Source organism: Somniosus microcephalus, chromosome 26 (assembly GCF_052327205.1).
Source record: "Somniosus microcephalus isolate GS21.2 chromosome 26, FLI_Smic_1.0, whole genome shotgun sequence".
Taxonomy (NCBI): Eukaryota; Metazoa; Chordata; class Chondrichthyes; order Squaliformes; family Somniosidae; genus Somniosus; species Somniosus microcephalus.
In genome coordinates, this window is record NC_141012.1 from 22,351,902 (window position 1) to 22,371,093 (window position 19,192).

Below are 19,192 nucleotides of genomic sequence, written 5' to 3' on the forward strand. Positions count from 1 at the left end.
AGCACCCCACCCACCCGCCTCTTCAACCACCGTCTGCCACACCTGTGACAGAGACTGTAGGTCCCGCATTGGACTAATCAGTCACCTGCAAGCTCATTTTTAATGTGGAAGCAAGTCATCCTCTGTTCCGAGGGACTGCCTAAGAAGAAGAAGAAGAAGAAGAGTAACGTTTCGTGATCTACTGAGATCGTTGAAAGATTTGTGCCACTGCAGCCTGGTCCTCCTAACGACATCCCTGCTTGTGTCCTCCTGTGCAATGTGCAACCAGGCTGTGTTGATCTCCTGGGGAGTTATCTTCTGCCCATGGGAAGGGAAGAGAACCTCCCTGTGTGCTGTGACTCCCTCCATAAGCATATGGAGGGAGTCATGGGCGAGTCTGGGTACAGCCGTGCACCTTTGTGCAGTGCTTGTCGGTGTTTGCAGCACCTCAATGCTGTAGAACACTGACAGCAGAACTGTCAAAATCAATTTGCGCATGGTCCCTTTAAGGAAACCGTCTGATGACGCGTCATCAAGTGACGTCATCAGACCCGCTTCCTTCAGTTGGCCAGGAAAACATACAAGATTCTGAAGGGGATTGACAGGGTAGATGCTGAGAGGTTGTTTCACCTGGCTGGGGTGTCTAGAACTGGGGGGCATAGTCTCAGGATAAGGGGTAGACCATTTAAGACTGAGATGAGGAAGAATTTCTTCACTCAGAGGGTTGTGAATCTTTGGAATCCTCTGCCCCAGAGGGCTGTGAATGCTGAGTCTTTGAGTATATTCAAGGCTGAGATAGATAGATTTTTGGACTCTAGGGAAATCAAGGGATCTGGAGATCGGCGGGAAATTGGAGTTAAGGTCGATGATCAGCCATGATCTTATTAAACAGCGGAGCAGGCTCGAGGGGCCATATGACCTACTCCTACTCTTTCTTCTTATGCTCTTAAATACACTGGGTGGGCTTAACAAGCCCAATCATCGCAAGATCACTCTACGGAGCGGGATGGAGCCAGTAGCGGGGTCGCACCCAGCCACACTGGACCCGCCTTGGTAGGCAAAATCACGGCCTGTATGTTTTGTTGAGAATAAGCTACAGCAATTTTCCTTAATAAAGCACTGGAATCAAATAACTCATTTAGGGCTACCTTTATTGGTGTGTGCTCCCTGTGAATGTTACAAGGTTTCAGCTATTTTTACATGTGGTGACAACTTTTTCTTTTCCATTACCTCTTAATGGTCTTGCTTAGTTTATATGAAAGAATGTTCCTAGTCAGTGCTTTGAGTCTCTTCTTTGTTCTCCCAGAGCTGCAGGGTTTCCAACCACAAGAGTGTATAGTTTCCTGTCAAATACACTGGGAAGTGACACAACAACTTTTGTAAGCTTTGGATTGGCATACTCTAATTACTGAGGAATTTCCAAAACATCATCATAATAAGCACAGGTTCTCCCTTTTACTTAAACAGTAATTCACCTGAAGCCTCCTTGATAAATTGCTTAACCAGTTAATAAACCCTTTATTTAATTGCAACCATTACTGAATGTAACTTATTGAAGGAGTTAATTGTACACTGGATTTCCATAATACATTGGGGCGATTTTCCTAGCCCTGGGGAGGTGGGTATGGAGGCGGGACTGCCGGAAAAATGGCAGAATCTGGGAGCGGGTACCCATCCCGCCCCCAACCCGCTTCCGTGCCATCTTTCCAGGAGGCGGGTACCCGACCCGCACCAGGTCTCATCGCCTCAAGGCGGGAAGGGGATTAGTGCCAATTAACTGTCTGTTAACAGGTAATTAACAGGCAGTTTTTTTGGCTAATCCCTATTTTGAGCCCTAAACTGTGGGCTTCCCGATGACTCCGAACCTCGCCAGGTTCAGCGAGGCGAGCCGTGGGTCTGCGGGGGTCGGAGGGGCGGAAATGTCCGGTGAGTGATGAGTGCAAGTGTGGAGAGGTAAGTGTGAGAGGTGAGTCTAAAGTGTTTTAATAAGGTTACTTACCTTTGCTTCTTCCTCCAGGCTTCATGCCTTTAGGCTGCGGAGCTGCCTCATCTCACCGGCAGAGAAAGCAGAATGGCCGCTGCATTCGTAAATGCAGCAACCTTCTGTTTTCTGCTCAGGAAAGCTTTCTAAGTGAGTCTATGTCCTAGGTCTCAACTTAGAAGACAGATTGTCAGTGTTTGACAGCTTCACAGAGCTGTCAAACGATGACAATTCATCTGTCAAAAAATCTTGATAGTTGAAGCATCATACGCTGACGTCATCTGTCACCGGCTTTCCCGTAATTGGCAGGCTAAGCCAATCAAGGGAAAATAGCGTGGGTTGGCCAGATGTCGATGGAGGCAGGACTAAAACCTGACAAGCAGCTTTCCCGCCTCCATCACATCCCCATTGATAAAATCACCCCCATTGAGTATGGAATACATAATAATGGATATCATCTCTCACTTCTATTCTAGTTAAACATCACTGTAGCTTTTTTTAACATTGATCATTAAATACTTTTTCCAACTTTGAAACCTGTTGTATAATGTCAGTACAAGCTATTTCTGCAAATTTTCAAGAATTCTTTAAAAAAAAAAGTTTAATCCTGATTGTTTTTATTTGTCGGAATACTGCTGCAACCCTCAAAGGTTTAACATTGTTTTAAATGCATGATTACTCAAACTCAATGGGTCAGGAAATCAGGGGTTTGGACCAAATGTCTTCATGATCTATTGATTGACAGCGACATACAAGATCAGGACAAGATAGTGGTGAGTCAGTTTTATTCCCACAGTGGAACAAAGTTAGACATATACTGGTTGATAGGTTGGAGTCTCAGCTGCAATGTGAACTGTCGACAAAAGACAATTGGGACAAAAGACAAAACCTTTACCAATGGGCCATTTTTCTGAATGCACACTTCCAGCGTGGAGCCTTGCCCGCTGGGAGTGCATATCAAGAAATCTCAGGTGTTCTCCATGACTTTTGTCCATTAATTCTAATGAAGGGAAAATCATGGGGATCGCACATGTAATTTTCTGATGGGGGCTTCCAGCAGATGTGTACGCTCAGAAAATCAGCTCAGAAGTGCCAATCAGATACTTATAAGCACGTACAAAGAATGTTGGGATATTCTGAAGTCGTGAAAGGTGCTATATAAATGCAAGTTCCTTGTTTCTGTTCTCTGTACAAGCACTAATCTCTGCCTAACACTCCCACAGTGGCTTGATGTCCATTCCTTTCCTCTTCTAAGGAGGACCTTTGGGATATTTTCCAGTGTTAAAGGCATTATATAAATGCACGCTTTTGTTCTAAACTCCTCCACCTTGAAACTTCTTCCTCCACTTTCATAAACCTCTTCAAAACTGATCTCTTCCACAGTGCTGTCGGTCCCCTCCCTTAATTCTACTGCTAAAGCTTGGGGTCTGTCTTTCTCCCTTTGTTAAGTGCCGTCAGGTGTATATAATGTTAAATGTGCTATGTAAGGTGTTGTTTGCTGTTATATAAAGGGGCTTACTCATCTTTCAGTTTCCAGTTAATCTATTTTTCTCTTTCTAATTGCTGTACTTTTCCAACATTTGCTATATATTGAAGCAGATAAAATTTCAGATAGATGGACAAAGAGTTTAAAGCTTGAAAAGTGCAACATTTTCAGTATTTAGTTCTAAAGTATTTTTTCAAAGTAATTTCCACATGAAAATAAAATTTGCATTTTATTTTGTTTAACAGAGTGATGTAAAGATTCTTGTCCTTCACCAGTTTGAACACATGTCTAATGTTTAGATATTTCACAGCTTGTAGCACTGGATCATATACTGACACTATGTACAATAGGGTTAGTCCTCTTTATCAAGCCATGGGCCCTTGTTTATAGAACAGGAATGGAAGCAAACATCCTGATTTTTTTTGTTATTTAGGACAGAGATATCCATTATTCTCTCTGGACCATTCTTCAAAGCATTCTAATTCCTGCCTCACAGCTGATATCACAGCACAAGGATACATTGGCAACCAGCATATAAAACAAGCTCCAATGACCTATCCATCAGCAGGTCCATTGGTATCTCTACTGGAAGACCACACAATCATAATGTATTTTATACTATTTTTTAATCCAACCCGGTATTGTTAGTTAAGTGGGCATGTACAATAACATTGAGATTCAGTATATTAGTAATTTGAGACATGATGTGGTAAGTGTAGCATAATTGGGAGGGAAAAACTGACGTTGGGCCTCTGGTTCCCAAAGCTCACCACCACTGGGGTTTTCCTCACCTCATGTCTGGGTCTGTTGTAGACTAATTGATAGAGATTGATTGCTATGATTAGTCAACAACTCCATTATCCCATCATGTGAGTACCAGGATGGTAGAAGGCGAACGAGTTGGAGCTTGGTCTTTTCTGGTCTAGCATTTCCTATGTTCTATGTCTTGAGGACATGAAACAGCATACTGACCCTTTCGCCACCCAACATTTTATCCAACACAGCCAAGGAACTACAGCATTCCACAAATGGAGTATGAAAATGGTATTTCTAGAGTAGAATTTTAAATTGACCATCATATAGCTGGCTGGAAATTATAATTTGGGAAGCCAATGTATGAAAGTCTTCTAATTTTTCCTCAGAAATCTCTTCCTACAGGCCTGAGCTCACTGTGTTGTTGAGCAAAGGAATTCTGATTATCGTCAATAACACTTAATGATTAGCGACCAGAAAATAAAATTCATTTAAATTGGGTTTGACAATGTTAATCCCTACACCAGTGTGGAACAGCTTGCTTCCCAGCACTATTCTATTTAGAACCTTTGCCAAGGACTGACAAAACTCATGGAGACAGGTGGACTTGGCAGGTCTACAACTCAAAACCATATTCACCAGTCTGTCTCATAGTTCTGCGCAATTTATTTTTCCCCACAGGGGAACTCACTTAAAATGAGGTAAAATTCAACTTAACATCACATCTGTCATGTACAAAACCATTTCCACAGTTTGCGATATAAAATATGTTGTGCTCTTTTCTACTACTACTGTGTACCCAGCCATTAACTGATTTTTCCTTCCTCAGTACCTCTCGGTCGGCCTCCTGGCTGCTATGGAGTGTTGACTCCCATCTGAGTAATGGATCTACTCCAAGGTGCATAAACTGACACCATAAATCATCCCTTCAGACTGGCTCTGGGTACTTTATACAGAAACACACTTTCAGAGCCTTTCCTTCACTTTCAAGATCAATTTTTGGAACAAAATTTGAATCTGGTTATTCCCTGTCAAGATTCCTCCCTGCCCGGCCTCCCATCATATTACAAAATATTCATTAAACTTGTGTGAACGGTGTTTTTATGGCCACAAATCCAGCCTTTAACACTGTCACTCAATCAAGATTAGCAACACAAATCTTTGGGAAAGGTAGAGGTGGAAAAATGTTAACTGTAACACTCGCACCCCATACATCCAGATAGACATATGGAAAGATCTGATGAAACAAAAGTCCTATTTGCCTCCAACGTTTCTCTAGCAAAGAGAATTAATCTTAAGGGTTGAAGTGGAGTTTTTAGGATATAGGAAACTCTCGTTTAAACGGCACCTAAATATCCGGAATGCTCTATTAACCGGCAAAATTCTCACTCCGAAAACAACACCTCAATAACCAGCAATGTTGCCGAGTCCGAGTCTCCTGCCGTGGCTGAGTTAGTCAGTGGGGGTAGTTCTCCAAACTGCCACTACTCGGCTTCTTGGTGCTATCGGAAGTCGGAACACCTCAATAACCCTGTAACAGGAGCCTGACTCTCCCGTGCTGCCGGTAGTCTCTTCTGATCCGCCATTTTACAGGGGTACTGTGTGTCTCCCACGCTGCTGGTAGTCATTGCATTGCATTACCCTCAACTGGCAGTACTGTACTTAATCAAGCATCTTCCACCATCCATTTAACACAACATTCTGTAGGTGAGTACCCAATTACTGTATAATGCACATTTCTTGATTTTTTTTATTTTTCAATTTGTTAAAAATAGCCTTGGTAGATAACCCTCTCCGTCATCCGGAATTTTTGATCAACCGGCAACACGCCGGTCCCGTCGATGCGGGATACCAAAGAGTTTCCTGTAGTAGAAAGTAAGTCAGAGAAGGTAGTGATCAAACTTTGTAGTGATCTGGTCAGACCATGCCTTAAAATACTTGTGCAGTTCTGGTCAGCAAGAAACAAGAGAGATATTCAAGCACTTGAAACAGTGCAGTGAAGAGCCACAAGGCTGATCACTAGTGTCCGGGATCTGAGTTATGAGGAAAGTCTAGAGAAACCTGAGCATACAAAGAAGACATCTGAGAGGTGATCTCATAATAATAATAATGGTATATAAGGTTGCAGTGGGTAGAGAAAAAGTTAATTCAGCATATTACTTTAAATTAAACTGCGCAAGTAGAACAAAAGGACCCCAATTCAAAATAATAAAAGGTAATATTGGATTGATATCAGAAAATTTGTCTTCACACAAAGAATGATCAATGTGTGGACTAGAGTTCTGGAAAGATTACTGGAGGTAAAATCCCTGGATTCAGTTCAGAAACAATTGGATGCTACAATGTGGGGAGGGGAAGTTAGCACCTCTCTCGGTGGAATAAATAAGATTGGCTGAATGACCTTCCTCATCTATAATTATCCTTTGATTTTGTGATTCCAACTTTAAATCCTATGGGGAAACATTCGATATCGACCATTTAGGGGTGCTAACTTTAGCGCCTGGCGCTAATTAGCATCGGCGACCGCAAAATTGAGTTTTAGTGTCCCAAGAGGGAAGTGGAGCGCTAAATCAAGTGCTACATTTCCTTCTTAGGGCGCTAACGTCGGAGAGTGGGGCGGAGACTTCAGCAGCGCTGCACACTGGGCCGCGCACTGCTGCCGAGTTCAAAGGCTCCTTCCCTCCCTTAAAGGGAAGGGCCAGTGCTGCAGGCTCTGTATTAGAAAAATTACCTACTTGGACCACCAAGGCAGCCGCGATTCCGCGCGATCAGCCCGGCACCTCAAGCAGATTGCCGGGCTGATCAATCGCAGGCAGGAAATTGCAAAAAAACCTTGAACAACAAAAGGTAATTTTTTTTTTTACTTACCTCAGCCACCTCGCCTTTAATCATTGGCCTGAAGCGGTTGGCCGCCTGATGCATGTTTCCTGCAGCTGTCGGTGTTTTCGCCCGGCGCTGCTGCAGTGGGCGGAAGTTAATTTCGGGTCGGGGCGCTACTGGGCCGATGACGTCATGATCTCCGGGCGAAGGAGATCGGGGTGCAAGGCTGCAGCGCCGCCGCAAAACTCCCGCCGAATATGGCAGGAGTTGATGGCAGCGCCTTGCCCGGTTGCAAAACAATTTGCACCCCGTTAGCGCCCCCCAGGGGTGCTAAAGGGAGGTGCAAAGGCACCCAATTTCACCCCCTATATGCTCTTGAAGGACTTAGTAGCTGCCCATCCATCACAACCACCAAGCATACTCTGCTCTACGCTGTCCGGGGTTGCATGCTGATTTTTTTCTCCGCCCACTCCCAGAGCCCACATTATTATTAGCAGGGAAAATGGTCATATTCTGTACCACTTTGATGCAATTGCCAATTTCGGTGCAAATGGCGCCCAAAGTTACGCACGTTTTGAAAAAGTGTTTTCCCCTCAAGTTTCCACTCAATCTCATTCGCATACCAGTGAACGCAAAATTTGCCATGAACCAGCGCAATCGGGCAGTGTTTTAAAATGTACACTTTTTAAAAAGTTTTGTTTAAAAAAATATTCCGTCATATATTTAAGAGTGGTAACTGGGTGAAGTTTGATTTAAAATAGCTGAAAATAGGTTTATCACAAAAAATAAGCATTTTTAAGCACAGCGTCAATCCACCACCTCTGAGTACTCCGATTTAAAATGACTGAAGTCCACTTTAAAAAAAAATGAAACTATTTTTTAGTTATATTGGGGTTCATTCGTCAGTTTCTTACTAAATTAAAACAAAAATCACATATAAAAGCTTTTAAAATGTACCTTTTAGAGTCCATGCACTCAAAGGAACCAGCTTAATTTTTAAAACCTCCCTGAAGGCCTGCAAATGAGCGCAATTAGCAGATACTCCCAAAGTCGATTAATTCACACTGGGGTGCTGGCCAATTGTGTGGGAGGGGCCTGCTCCCAGTGCGATGTTTATAAAACTGGTGCAAAAGACCACGCAAACTCGAGTTGCACCGAACACAAATTGCGCTTAAAATTTCACAATCTTTTGCGCCGGTTACGGCGATTTTGGGCGCATTGCGCCGAAAAAAGCGGCGCAATCGAGCTGAAACTCCAGACCATAGGATATGCCACGTTCTCCCTCTGCTTGTGAATAGTACCTTTTTCTTTAAATGGCAAGCTAACCTGAGGCTATCATAGTGAGAATTAGAAAGTATTTGGGAATTCACAATCATCCTCACTTAAGTGGGATTATTTGGACTTTATTTGGATCTTTATTTCCTTATATCTTTCGCGAAACCCCAGTTAATCTTCCAAAACACACTATCTTCCGCAGCTGGAGTTTAGGACTTCACCTCCTAGTGATGGTTCCACAGATGTCATCAATGCCACTCCTTGGTCAATCTACCAGGAGGCAGACTTGAGTTGTGTGGGAAGGACACCTTAGCCACATTTCTTTCCATGCCCCCGATGACCTGGTTGCAACTGATGAAATGTCAACCTCCCTTAAACAAACTAAGGTGTTAATATCGGAGATTGAACATGGCTTGGGTGTTCAGCATTCTCCTTCTTCTTCTTAGGCAGTCCCTCGGAACCGAGGATGACTTGCTTCCACATTAAAAATGAGTTCTCAGGTGACTGATGAGTCCAATGCGGGACCTACAGTCTCTGTCACAGACGGTGGTTGAAGGGGCGGGTGGGTGGGGTGCTTGGGTTGATGTGTGCTCCTTGCGCTGTTTGCGCTTGGCTTCCGCTTGCTCCCCATGAAGAGACTTGAGGTGTTTGGCGCCTTCCCGGATGCTTCTCCTCCACTTTGTGCGGTCTTGGGCCAGGGATTCCCAGGTGTCGGTGGGGATGTTGCACTTTTTCAAGGAGGCTTTGAGGGTGTCCTTGAAGTGTTTCTTCTGCCCACCTGGGGCTCTCTTGCTGTGTCGGAGCTTCGAGTAGACCATGCCTGTTCAGCATTCTACCATTGTAGTTACGGGGCTCAACACACTTTTGCGTGATTAATGAAATGCTATTTCTGTCTGGCACTCCATGAATGAGACAAATATGAAACAGATGCAAACTATTAAAACAATGAACACAGTAACAGCTTCGAAGTTTGAAAATAATTTTAAAAAATGAACAGTAATAAAAGCAAACAGTTACAAAGCTCAATATGAATTTAAAGGAAACTAGTTTTTCACAGAAAATATTGTCTATTTATTTTCATTTCATTTACAATACATGTCAGGGCAATAGTTAGTTTCCAGGTGTTCTCTGTTATTTCAGCAATGTTTTTGCACTGGGTGATTAATTAGAGAACTCTGTGTGTGTTGTTCACCGAGGTTAACCAGAATTGGAGTCCTGTGGTTCTGCTTTAAACTTTTTGCAGCCTCGAGGAATGCAGAGAGCTGTGCACGTTGCCTACTGTGGATAACAAATAGCAAGAGTAAATTATGTGGGTAAAAAGCAACCATGTTGTTTATTTTGTTTGACCTTGAAGTTGGAGCCGCCTGTACACAAGTCAAAGTGATGGTTTCATGAAGAAGCTGTAAAAATACTTTGTTTAATACAAATAAAAAGAACATCTCCATTTCTGTTCTGATGTAGTTTGTTTAATGTGCTGTGCACATATCTTCTAAACTACTTATGAATCTTATGGCTGGATAAAGTTCAAAGGATTGCCTGGGAAAGTCCAAATGTTTGCTATAAAGTTGCAGCTTTTCCATTAGATTGCATGCGGAGTTAATTGCGAACTGCACAGATACATTTCCTTTCAAACCAACTTTCCAATTGATAGGATTTTACCAAATTGGCATGCACTGTGTTTTAGTTTAAATTAAGAGGTAATGCAATGCTTGTACCAATTAACAAAAGATTACTGTAGGAGTTGGAGCATAAGGATTGAAGAACAGCAGTATGTTACTCTCCCTTAGATATGGTAGTCATCATTTCATCAGATGAAGGTGTACTAGAACTCCCTAACTCAAACTGTAAAGCTCATGCTAATATCCGTCCCTTTAAAAATGTCAGATTAGAATCCTGTGATCTTACTGTCCAGCATTCCTTAAGGGGCCAGCTACACAAAAATGTAAGTTGTTGTTTTTGTTGATGTGCATCTGAAACTATCTTTCATAAGAGCAGCTCCTTGGCAGCCCACGTCAGCTCGAACTCTAGGAGCCAATTAGCAATGAGACCATCCACGTATCATTCTCAAATGAGCAGAGAAACGATCTCCACAGAATAACAGCAGCAACTTGTCTTTATATAGCGCCGCTAATGTAGAATGTAGAAAAATGCCCCCAGGGCGCTTCACAGAGGCGTAAGGAAAATTGACTCGTAGCCAAAGATGGAGCAATGGAGGGGTGACCAAAAGGTTAGTCATAGAGGTGGTTTAAGGAGGGTCTTAAGAAGGAGAAGGAGAGGGAGGTGGAGAGGTAGAGAGATTTAGGGAGGGAATGCATTATCAGCATTTTATATGGACCAGACAACAGTTCATCTACAATTTCTACTAATGTTGATCATAACCATAAGATATAAGCTAACTATTCTGAAATTATGCCACGGGAAGGAGTCGACAAATGCTTAATGTATTTGCCTGAAACACTCCTCTCCTCTATTTTAACAGAGCCATTAACCTGTTGAAAAGAAATGGGTTAATGCTTCCACTAAGATTACAAAGAGAGGAATTTCAGTTGAATGTATGAAGGGTTCATATATTAATATCATGTTGTAATTTCAGGGCCATTATCTTTAAACTTACAACAAGTTTTGCTCTATCTAAATCTGACTACGTAATGTCCCCCAACAGTTCTAATGAGTTCTTATTAAAAAAAAAGAGTGCCCAGGGTTTTTGTCTTCATCTGCCGAATCACATACCCATGGAGCACATACAGCTTAAATGAATGTTCCCTGTAATTTACATATATGTCAAGCTGCTGATTGGGTTTAGGAATTATTCACCAATTAGACTGTGCTAAGAACAACTTTTTCCAAACCTCCAGGCCCACACAAATGGGACAAACCAGCGTGTAAGAAATATAAATACAAAACAACCAAGTGACCTTCATTTCCAGAGCTCATGGGCCACGTGTGGCCTACAGGGCATAGTTTGGACTCCCCTGAACTATGATAATCTATGATAGAGGCTTTTGGCAGATACAAAGGACTAAAAACAGTGGAAGCCCTAGAGGAGTATAGAAAGTGCAGGGGGGTACTTTAAAAAAGAAATTAGGAGAGCGACGAGGGGGCATGAAAAAACACTGGCGGGCAAAATAAAGGAAAAGGATAATGTTTTATAAGTATATTAAGGGCAAGAGGATAACCAGGGAAAGAGTAGGGCCCATTAGGGACCAAAGTGGCAATCTGTGTGTAGAGCCGGAAGATGTAGGAGAGGTTTTAAATGAATATTTTGCATCTGTGTTGACTATGGAGAAGGACGATGTAGGCATAGAAATCAGGCAGGGGGATTATGATATACTTGAACAAATTAGTATCGAGAGGGAGGAGGTACTAGCAGTTTTAGCGGGCTTAAAAGTGGTTAAATCCCCAGGCCCTGACGCGATGTATCCCAGGCTGCTGTGTGAGGCAAGGGAGGAGATTGCAGGGGCTCTGACACAAATTTTCAGAACCTCTCTGGCCACAGGGGAGGTGCCAGAGGACTGGAGGACAGCTAACGTAGTGCCATTATTCAAGAAGGGTAGTAGGGATAAACCAGGGAATTACAGGACGGTGAGCCTAACATCAGTGGTAGGGAAATTATTGGAAAAAATTCTGATGGACAGAATTAGTCTCCACTTGGAGAGGCAAGGATTAATCAAGGATAGTCAGCATGGCTTTGTCAGGGGGAGATCATGTCTAACCAATTTGGTTGAATTTTTTGAGGGGGTGACTAGGTGCGTGGATGAGGGTAGTGCAGTTGAAGTAGTCTACATGGGCTTCAGTAAGGCTTTTGACAAAGTCCCGCATGGGAGACTGGTCAAGAAGGTAAGAGCCCATGGGATCCAGGGCAACTTGGCACATTGGATCCAAAATTGGCTTGGTGGCAGAGGGTGATGGTCGAAGGTTGTTTTTGTGACTGGAAGCCTGTGTCCAGTGGTGTACCACAGGGATCGGTGCTGGGTCCTTTGCTGTTTGTAGTGTACATTAATGATTTAGATATGAATGTAGGAGGTATGATCAGTAAGTTCGCAGATGACATGAAAATTGGTGGAGTGGTAAATAGCAAGGAGGGAAGCAGGCTACAGGATGATATAGACGGGTTGGTTAGATGGGCAGAACAGTGGCAAATGGAATTTAACCCTGAAAAGTGTAAGGTGATGCATTTTGGGAGGACTAACAAGACAAGGGAATACACAATGAATAATAGGACCCTAGGAAGGACAGAGGATCAGAGGGACCTTGACGTGCATGTACATAGATCCCTGAAGGCAGCTGGACAGGTAGATAAGGTGGTTAAAAAGGCATATGGGACACTTGCCTTCATTAGCCGAGGCATAGAAAATAAGAGCAGGAAGGTTTAATGGAGCTGTACAAAACGCTAGTTAGGCCACAGCTGGAATACAGTGTGCAGTTCTGGTCGCCACACTATAGGAGGGATGTGATTGCATTGGAGAGTGTGCAGAGGAGATTCACCAGGACGTTACATGGGCTGGAGCGCTTCAGCTATGACGAGAGACTGGACAAGCTGGGGTTGTTTTCCTTAGAGCAGAGAAGGCTGAGGGGGGACCTGGTTGAGGTGTAAAAAATTATGAGGGGCATAGATAGGGTAGATAGAAAGGAACTTTTCCCCTTAGTAGAGGGGTCAATAACCAGGGGGCATAGTTTCAAGGTAAGGGGCAGTAAGTTTAGAGGGGATGTGAGGAAAAACTTTTTCACCCAAAGGGTGGTTGGAATCTGGAACTCACTGCCTGAAAGGGTGGTAGAGGCAGGAACCCTCACAACATTCAAGAAGCATTTAGATGAACACTTGAAACACCATAGCATACAAGGCTACGGACTAAGTGCTGGAAAATGGGATTAGAATAGACAGGGCTTGATGGCCGGTGCGGACACGATGGGCCGAAGGGCCTCTTTCTGTGCTGTATAAATCTATGACTCTATGGGCAGGATTTTCTTTGGGCCGTGGAGGTGGGATTGGAGGCGTGTGGGTGGTTAAAATCACGAAATCGGGGGGCACGAACCCATCCCGCCCCCAACCCGCCTCCATGCCAGTTTCAAAGGAGGCGGATACCCGACCTGTGCTGGGAGCCGCCTCCCCGAGGCGGGAAGGGGATCAGTGCCAATTAACTGCCTGTTAACAGGTAGTTAACAGGCAGTTTTTAGCCTAATCCCTATTTTTATTCCTGAAGTGTGGGATTCCCGATGGCTCCAAACCACGGCAAGTTAGCGAGGCGGACCATCGGGCTGAAGGACTTGGAGGGGTCGAGATGTCCGGTGTTCAGGTGAGTGATGGGTGCATGAGTGCAGAGGTAAGTGTGTTTGGTGTGTGTAAAGTGTTTAAATAAGTTTAATTACCTTTACTTACCTTTACAGCCTTCCTTCCTTCAGGTCTCGGGAGTCCCTCATCTCACCGACACAGAAAGCAGACTGGCCGCGAGCTGTCAAAAGTTGCAGCATTCAGCTTTCTGTTCTGGCGAGATCTCTAAATCAGCCTGAGAGGAAGGAATTAACTTAGTGTACAGATTGTCAGTGTTTGACAGCTTCAAACGCTGATATTTCATCTGTCAAAAGCTCTTGACAGATGAAATGTCAATCTGTAACGTCACCTGTTGCCGGATGGCCCTTAATTGGCCTGCTGAGCCCACTGGGTTTAACAAGGACAATCAAGTGAAAATCGCTTGGGTTGGCCACAACTCGATGGAGGCGGGACTACAACCCCAAAAGTTATAGTCCCGCCTCCTGTATCAAAATCCAGCCCTATGACTCTATTAATTGGTTCATCGACTGGTTGCAACCTTATATATCCAATGGCTCGGAGATTGGAAAATTCTGTTGAGTAATTGCCAATACAAGTTGAAACGAGGAGGTAAAAAGAAAATGTGAATGCTAGGAAACTAAAATAATAGCAGAAAAACAGCAATGAAAGGTAACAATACATTAACATTTCAAATGGGACTGTTCATCAAAAGCTGGAGATGTCAGGACCCTCATCTCCAGAGTCCTATACTCTTCATTATTCTAGTTCATTATTCTTGCCTTGTTACTAATCCTCCTAAATGTAGTTAGATTATTAATATAGCACGTATTTATATATCGCAATTTACATTCTCAGGAAATCCCAAAGCATTTCACAACTAATTAAATGCTTTTGAAGTGAAGTTACTGTTCTTAAGTCTGAATGCAAGCAGACGCTATTGTTTTATGCTACTTCTGGAAAATCAATTGAACAATGATTTGATTTCCAATCACAATATAACAGGCTCCACTCTTACTTTTGCACATCACTCTACACCAGGGCAAACTCTAGGTGCCTCTTGTTACCAAGTTCAAGGCCTCAGGACAGAGTTGCATAAAGAGATAATGATTGCGCTACAGGAAAGACATCTTATCACTCAGAAAAGCTGGGCCACATACCATGCTGCTGATTTAATATACTCGGTGGGAAGAACTCTTAACAGCATACATAATCAGACCTGGTTCAGCAAGCTTCACTCCATATATGGTTTTGTAAGGCAATTTGAATCAAATAAGTGCTTTTCCAACTTATCTGTGCATTCGAGGTCACTGGCAAACACAATACTGTGTTACAGAATCTGGGCATTACAGGACCTTGTATCAGTATATACCCTCCAGCTTTAAACACTCTCCTAGCATTCAAAGTTGGACATTTGTTTTTAATACCCAGTAACAACTATCATACTAGAAAGAGTATGAACTACCTAGAGATTAGCTTCAATTAAGAAAATACATTTCAAAAATTCCATGTCAAACCAGTGTTTTTTTTTTCCTTAGGAGGCTGTCCTGGAATTTCTCCAGATACAAGTCTTACAAAGATGCTATCCTCCCATAGCTCCATACCAAATTTCACATTCTTTTGGCAATCTCTCTCCCCGGTAATCACCTTGCCCATATTAGATGGCTGCATGACTAAATCACTGGCCTGGTCCACTGAAATTGGTTTATTAAGGCTAGGTTTCTTTTGCGAAAGTTGATACTAGGCTTATGGTTTATTTTCAAAAAAGCATGGATATTTAGTTGCATTTTCCCCCTGCATTAGTGTCTGTTACTGTAAAGGGTACTTTCCTGCATAACAACATTTTTTTTTAATATATGAGTTTCCCTAGAATTGTTGCTTGCTCCAAGCAATTGAAGTTAAAACAAATAAAGTACTGAGGATGGAAATTCTTCTAAACTCCATGAGAAAGCTGAGTTCAGCTGCACTGAGACCTGAGGTGTTATTTCCACACCCATCAATACCCCAGTCACTGTATTTATTGACCCAACACTCTTACCTTGTGTGACAGGGAATGAACTGTCTTCATTGCCTTGGATTCACTAGAGAGAATGTCACTAGAGCTATGTCCATCTACTTGAGGCTGGTCTGTAGATTATTGCAACCATAGGCTCGTCCTGTAATTGTAGTGATTACCACAGCATGAAGAGTTCATGCGACTTGTCGCTCAGGTGTAAAGCTATTGTTTATGGACTAGCCGCCCATTATAGAAACCGCCCAATTTTAATTTTTAATGGAAATGAAAATTGGACGATTCCTATGATAGGCATTCGACCTGCTCCACCAGCTTTATGCCTGGTGGCAAGTTGACAATCTATCCCACTATCTTTATTGAGGAGTAACACCTTCATCACGTTCCCTGTAGAAAGGAGGAATCAGTAGGAACATTCACTAGGTGGCAGGGTTGCCAAGAATCCAAGGTGTAATAGATGGTATCACAGCACCTCATGTTAACGCCATTGCCTAGCTGGGCAGAAAAGGGCTTTCATTTGATTGGTGCTCAGCTGGTATCTGAGCACAGAAGCATCTCAATATAAGTAGATGCCTGCAATCCAGAAATCACCCAAGATGCCAGCATTATGCTCCAGTCCGTGGTGACTTTGTTGTTTGAAGCCTCAGACTGAATGGATGTCTGGTGGGAAACCTGTACAGCCATGGTTGCTGATCCCATTGAGAAACCCCTGAACAGCAGTGGAATATAAATACAATGAATGGCATGTCTCCATCAGAAAATTTGCAGAGTGCACCATTGGAATGCTGAAGTAAAAATTCCACTGCTTGGACCGTTCATGCAAGGCGTTCCTCTATAGCCCAGAAAAGGTGAACAAATTACTCATGGTCTGCCATGCGCTGCATAGCTTTACAATATAAAGAGGAGTAAGTATGCAGTGAGAGGAGCAAGTGTGGTGAAGGTGGGCATTATGCCTCTGGGTACAGGGTCCCATTGGCCCTGCAACTGCTGCAGTCATAAGGCAATGCCTGCTGGTGCCTACTTGCTAACTGGCACTTCAGTTCTTGGGGGGAGGGGGGGGCGGGAGGTGGGGTGGTGGTTGGGTGAGCTGGGATGGGCAGCTGTGCGGTAAGCCGGAGAAGATGCTGCCTCATCCTAAGGCCCAGGTGCTGGACATTCCTGCAGGATGACCCGTGATCTGCATGAGAGCAGACTGTAGTCACCACTGAGGAGTGTGACGCTTGCCGCCATGACTCCCTGGAGCTGCTCTCCTAGCCGGTCAAATCCAGCAGTGACAGGCTTTTATAAATTGGATGCCTAGGATGACTTCCTCAAATATGAACGACTTTCTCACATTGGGGAATTGCATCCTCTTGCAGTGATTGTGTGTAGCTTGCTCCTGGAAACGTGCACCACGCATCCAGGAGTCACAAAATACCAGAGCACCCAAACAGCCAACCGAGTGGCCAACCTCGCCTTACGTGAACGCATTCTAAGGCAGCATACATTTCAGTTCCAGCAGTATTGTTGATTCTCTGTCACAGTGAGAGCTGTTTGTGCATCCCATAGAAAGTGCAGCCTTCAACTTCTCCGCAATAAACAAATGTGTAAAAGAAGATTATCGTTATGCTTTTCCCGCTGCCTCACTGAGGCTATTAGAGCTTTCAAATATGCTTTGGCTCATGCAATTTATAAAATACTGCAAAATAATGTATGCAAAGGTGAGCACGCTTGCTTTGTCACTCCTCTTGATCCCACAAACCTTACTCCTCATTTGTTCTCGGGTCCTATGGGCCTGAGAGACTCATTCACTCTCTCTGCTGTTTCCATCCAAGCAGCTTGCAACTCTGCTTTGGCCTCAGCTTTGATGGGAGGGTGACCTTGTGCTCCAAAGAGGGCCACCATCCTTTATTGCATCTTCTGTGGCAGGACCTCCAAGGCAGCCTCAGTGAATGGAGGTGTTGTCCCCACATTCTTATTTCCAGATGTTTTTCTTCTCTACATAGCTGTAGCCACTTCTACTGCAGCTGGTCACTGTTCTTCTCCTCAAAGCCAAATTTTAGCTACAACAAAAGCTCCCCCCCCCACTCTCTTTAATGGTGAGCATTGTCATTTAAGAGGTGCTGCCTCACTGGATTCCTACCCCACCCTCCATCCCCCTCACCAGCCAAGTATATTGTTGGCCAGGCTCCAGGCAGCCGATTAAAATGACTAACTGCACAAAATTTGGCAATGTGAGCCACCCTTTCCATTGGCATAGGTTTGCCTGCACCATTGCTGGATACAGTTCTGATTTTGCCAAAATTGCCATATTGAGGCCAAATGTCAATTGCATCATTAAACCAATTAAGAGTCGCTTAAGGAAAACCCATTGCTCCTCCCTCCCATTCCCCCCCCATTATATAGATTTGTGTCGTTTGCAACTGCAACACTTCTGAAATATTATATTTCATATTCTCAACTGTTTCCTGATATTCTGGGCCATTACAACAAGATAGAATGTTCACTGAGAAGTGGTTGTCTGAAGAATTATCCATTACCTAATGTCAAGAAAATCAATATCCTGTTGGTCCTAGTTAAAATTCCATAAATTATGGTGGTGCACCAGTAGAACTCAAGTGGGACATATTTCTCATGTGAAATCCTGTATTAACTAAAAAAATACAGTTTCAGTACCAAACCGGAATCTATTTTTAATACATGTATAATTTTCTCAAAGTGTTGTTAATTTTAGAGTCATAAAAAACATATACTGATGGCATGAAAAGGCTCCTTTCACTGCCGAATATTTCAATATTCTATATTTATCCAAACTTACTCACCAGTTTCAGTAATATAAATTGTGCCAGGTTTTGCAGTTTTGGCACTTGGTAACATGGCAAATGTTCATAAATTCTCAGTGTTCTAAAAATGTTTTTATAAGCTTCCAATTAAATATTTGCCTGCTAAGATTGTTAGGCCAAATGGTGAAAATAGTATTCGCACTAGACAATGGTCCAATTAAAATTTGTACTCACTTACAAGTCTATTGGAGATGGATCCAGTTGTACAGTAGCTCTTGAAGGGTTGTAGCCAGCCATAAATAGGGAGGCTGTGCTGGTACCAGAAAAGTGGACAAAGTGTTCACCTTGGCACAGCAGAGATATGTGGACAACATTGCCCCCCTTAGATGCTGAGGGTTTGGGGATTCTGCTGCAGGAAGTGCACCAAAGGAGGACAGACTCATTTAGGGCTGGAAAGGCCACCCTGTAATGAAAGCACGGGTGCCAACTGCACAAAGGGAGGTCCCCAACTGAGTCAATGCAGTTGCCCAGCTCCCTCATTGTTGGCAGCATGAGAAAGAAGTCCGCTGGTATCAGGTGCAAGACAAATGTAAGTGTTCTCTTCATTTTTAGCACACATTTCTTGAATGCAGCCCACCCAACCATGGCATAAACCCAAGTTGGGAACTGCCATACAAACATACGGAAATGACGGACAGGAAAAGACCAGCTCGTCCATCTAGCCTGCCCCACACAGTCGTGATGCCTTAAGCATCCTGATTCACAACATCCTTCAACCATCAGCAACCATGTAAGCTCCTGGGAGAGGCATTACATTTCAGTTACCCTTTAGGAGGTACCATATGAAGCATTATGCATA

At 43.4% G+C, this 19,192-nt stretch overlaps 1 long non-coding RNA gene across 3 annotated transcripts in view; it reads right to left on the reverse strand.

The window, feature by feature from the left end:
• Positions 1-9,266: 9,266 nt before the first annotated feature.
• The window catches only part of LOC147100342 (uncharacterized), a 120,554-nt gene continuing 110,628 nt past the window's right edge, over positions 9,267-19,192 (reverse strand). For all 3 annotated transcript variants that reach the window (XR_015073745.1, XR_015073744.1, XR_015073743.1), the window contains exon 3: positions 9,267-9,572. This is a non-coding gene — a long non-coding RNA (uncharacterized LOC147100342). The remainder of the gene's footprint in view (positions 9,573-19,192) is intronic.